The sequence below is a fragment of the Neolamprologus multifasciatus genome, chromosome 15, assembly GCF_963576455.1.
Source record: "Neolamprologus multifasciatus chromosome 15, fNeoMul1.2, whole genome shotgun sequence".
Classification (NCBI taxonomy): Eukaryota; Metazoa; Chordata; class Actinopteri; order Cichliformes; family Cichlidae; genus Neolamprologus; species Neolamprologus multifasciatus.
The window spans coordinates 24,366,445-24,370,207 of record NC_140453.1 but is presented as its reverse complement, the minus strand read 5'-3'; the positions used below and the strand labels follow the sequence as shown (position 1 = coordinate 24,370,207).

The following is a 3,763-nucleotide window of genomic DNA, read 5'->3' as shown; positions in this document are numbered from 1 at the left end:
GCAACTGGTCCGTCGGGTTATTGTCTCCTCAGGAACATTTCCGTTGTGTTTTTTCCTATTTCCGTTGTGTTGTGTGTGCTTTTGCAGCGCTTTTCTTTTCGCAGCGCTTTTCTTTTTGCAGCATTTTTCTTTTTGCAGCGTTTTTCTTTTTGCAGCATTTTTCTTTTTGCAAGTGTTTTTCTTTTTGCAGTATTTTTCTTTTTTGCAAGTGTTTTTCTTTTTGCAGCATTTTTCTTTTTGCAGCATTTTTCTTTTTGCAAGTGTTTTCTGAAGTTGCAGTCCGTTTGGCCTCTCAGGGCCACCGTACATTTCAACTTTTAACTATTTAAATTTTCAGCTTTTTCCTTTTAAACAAATTTAAAGTGAAACACAATTAAATATAAATGAAAACATGAAAAAAAAGAAGATGCATATTCTCTGTCATATGGGCCTGCATGAATAAACTTTCTGAATCCTTTATCATCCACAACTGAAAATAGTTGTGGATGGTTACTATACCTTTCTAATGTGATGGGTTTTTTTGTTGTTGTTTTGGGGTTTTTTTGCCTGTCCCATTTGGTTCTTTAGCCGTCAGAATTGTTGTCTGAAGACCAACAAGGATACCCAATGGATTTATTTTGCCAAATGGATCATCATGGCATTGCCGTATTGGTCCATTTGATCAACCTTTGTTTTTATTATTTATTTTATTTTATTTTCAGTTGTTACAGATGGGACAGACATGAGTGAGGGATAGGAAAGGGAGAAAGAAAGAGGAAGGAAAAGAAAAACAGAAGGGGAGAGGGACAGTGAGAAAGGGGGGGAAAAAAAGTATCTCCGGGATCACCTGTTGAGAGAAAGAGAATAGAAAACAAGCAAAAAAAACAAAACAAAGCAACATACTAAATGTGACCAAGTGGTCGGCGGGGTTAAATAAAAAGTAATAAAATGACAACGCCACCTAGGGGAATTTCACCCCCAGGAAATATATTTAAGAAGAATAAATAAAAAGAATAAAAGGAGGCCGCACAGATTCAAGGATGCACACTGAGGCAGGTTGGCTCCAATATTATAACAGTTTTATTTATAATAAAAATAAATAAAATATTAAAACCCAAGATGTAGCGTCATTGTTGACAGTGTCCTAGACCTTACCAGCAGCCGTGGACCCAAAAGAAAATCACACAAAGCAAATCACTGCAGCCCACCCGGTGCTGTACAAAAGAAAGTGTGAAAACGACCCACCACCCGAGGTCCCAGGGCCACTGGCACGTCCTCCGTTCGCTGAAATAAAACACAGAAAAATATGTTAAAAGAATAAAAGGACACTGAGCGCCAGGCTCGCTACAGATCATAAAAAAACTAAAACACACTTTAATAACTTTAATAAAAGGAAACACACACACACACACACACACACACACAGGAAGGCTTATACTCCACGGGTCAAACTATCACTCGTGCTGGTAGTAATTATCCTCAATCGCAAGCCGGTCTGGCTCCTCACCGGCTGAGACCGGCAACCGAGGCGATTTAAAGTCCCAGCACGACACTCGGGCAGAGGGTCGCTTCAGCCCGATCACAGAAGCATGGGTACGAGCAACAGTCCAGGATAAAAATAGAATAAAACCAGGCGAACCAGAAAAAGGTAAGCCTACTTAATAAAAACAAGATAAGACGAGACAAGACAAGACAAGACAAGACAGCAGGCTCCACTGAGGAGGAGTCCTCACACCAGCGGCTGGGAAGGCGTTTCACTCTTCCGGTTTAGGTAGGGCGATCTGCCACGGAGAGGCGAATACAGCAGTCAAACCCTAAAACAGATAAATGTAACCTTAGACTCTTATAGCTATGAATGCTAATAAAAGTCGTTTTAACGGCTTACCCCAGGAACGGAGGCGCTATACTCTCACTGGTGGGGATAACACGAGCACCTCTCTCCGCAACGCCGGAATAAAACCAACTGCCGTGCTACAACAGGCCGCAAAACTATTAACACATATTCCAGTGCTCGGAGGGAATCTGAGGTTAAGCGAGAGCGTACCTGTAGCTGTCATATGATTGACTCCTGCTGATCAGTCCGTCGCAGTGGGCCAGCATTTACTGCTGCTTTGTGCTGAATGCATGGGAGGGATGATCCAACAAAAACATCGGCTTGCTTTATACGGGCTAACGCCACCCTGCAATCAATATGCAGGTGGGCTCCCAATCAACCTAGCTGCGTGGCGAAGAGAGTGAGCGAGCGCAGGAGAGAGCGAGCGAGAGAGAAAAAGAGAGGCGAGTAGCCCATCTGGCCACATCAACACAACACCATCGCATTAATCTAGCTAAGTGTAAACAGCAGTAAATATTAAATATTGAATGTTGTTGTGCAGCACGCAGGACAGACAGCGCACAATGTGCTTTGAAGTAGCAGCCAAGAAAGGAGTGATTTAAGTCTATGAACAGTGAACACCCGTGTGCACACCTGTGTGGATTGGCGCGCTTGTATTCAAATGGTTTCCCCATGTAATGGTCTGCAAGAGGATGTAGAGAGCCATAGCCCTGTCCCCCAGGGCATGAAGCAGGCATGGAGGAGATCCAGGCCCCAGACATCCAGAGGCCCGAGAGTGCAAGAGCCCAAGGAGGACCACCGGAGGGGCATCCGTGCCACCTTCATGGGAAGGGCTGAGGATCCCCAGACGAGGGGTCACCCAGTAGCCACCGGGCAGAAGCTAGAGGGGGCTGCACCAGCGTGCCCGCCGGCTCCGCCGGCAGCCAGCTGTGCCAGAGTGAACCGAGCCGCAGGCACAGAGGCCGGAGGCCCGAGGGCCCTCCGCGCCCCGGAAGAGGCCTGACCGAGCAGCATGCGCCAGGCCCCGCCAAGTAGCCACCGGGAGTGAGCTGGCACATGACCTGAGCGCCCAGCCCCGGACACCAAGAACCAACAATGCACCGACCCCTGAGGGCATCAGTCACCGGCAGGGAGTGTGGTGAGGGGAGATAGGCCTCCACACTTGGAGGGCCTGGGAGTTCCCAGAGAGGTGGAGTCTAAGACCCGACCTGACATATAGACACAGACAAACAGGCACACACAGACACAGACATGCATTCCCACCCTCATGCACACATATACAAACACCAACGTAGGAATAAACGTAAATGGACATGTACACACAATCTCACTCCCCAAACATACTCTATACCCCGGGTCCAGGTATCCTCGCCCCCAGAGGGGGAAACAGCACCCAGACCCAAGAGATGTTACCCTTCCCTCCGGGGTGGAGGCAAGCAGACCGCCCCAGGCTCCGCAGCAGCAGGGAGGCCAATCGGACAGCCAGCATCTCTTCCCAGCCCCCCAGCCCCCCTGCCCCGATGGCTAGTAGAGAACGGGGGTGTGTTAAGACCCCATACCTCCCTCCTCCCGCTCAAGTGTAGTGTTGCTGCGTGTTGCTCTAAAGTGTATTTAAAACAAGGGAGAGCATGGTGCTGCTGCCAGAGAGCAGCAGGTGTTAGCACGGCCCCTCCCGAGAACCCTCAATGTCTACATGGATTTAAAATTGAGAGGTGGGCGCCGGCGCCAGAGGTAGGTTTGAATACACAGACCGTCTACTGGACGCCGTTAACGTGCCCACCCTCAAGGCCCTATATATATGTATATGTGTGTGTTATGAGAGTGTAAGTAATGTGGATGTCTAAGTTGTGAGATAAAATTGAGGCACAGGTGGCCAGAAAAGGACGGGGGGGGGGGGGGGGGGGGGGGAATGTCTCCCCTGCACCCTGGTGACACAGCCGTACCCCAAGG

The 3,763-nt window shown here is 48.5% G+C and overlaps 1 long non-coding RNA gene across 1 annotated transcript; it reads right to left on the bottom strand.

Annotated features, from left to right (window-relative positions):
* Nucleotides 1-1,269: 1,269 nt before the first annotated feature.
* LOC146502147 (uncharacterized) lies at nucleotides 1,270-2,291 on the bottom strand. Its single transcript, XR_014869515.1, has 3 exons — nucleotides 2,024-2,291; nucleotides 1,865-1,950; nucleotides 1,270-1,793 (listed from the first exon to the last, which is right to left on the bottom strand). It is a non-coding gene; the product is annotated as an uncharacterized LOC146502147 (long non-coding RNA).
* Between the last annotated feature and the right edge of the window lie 1,472 nt (nucleotides 2,292-3,763).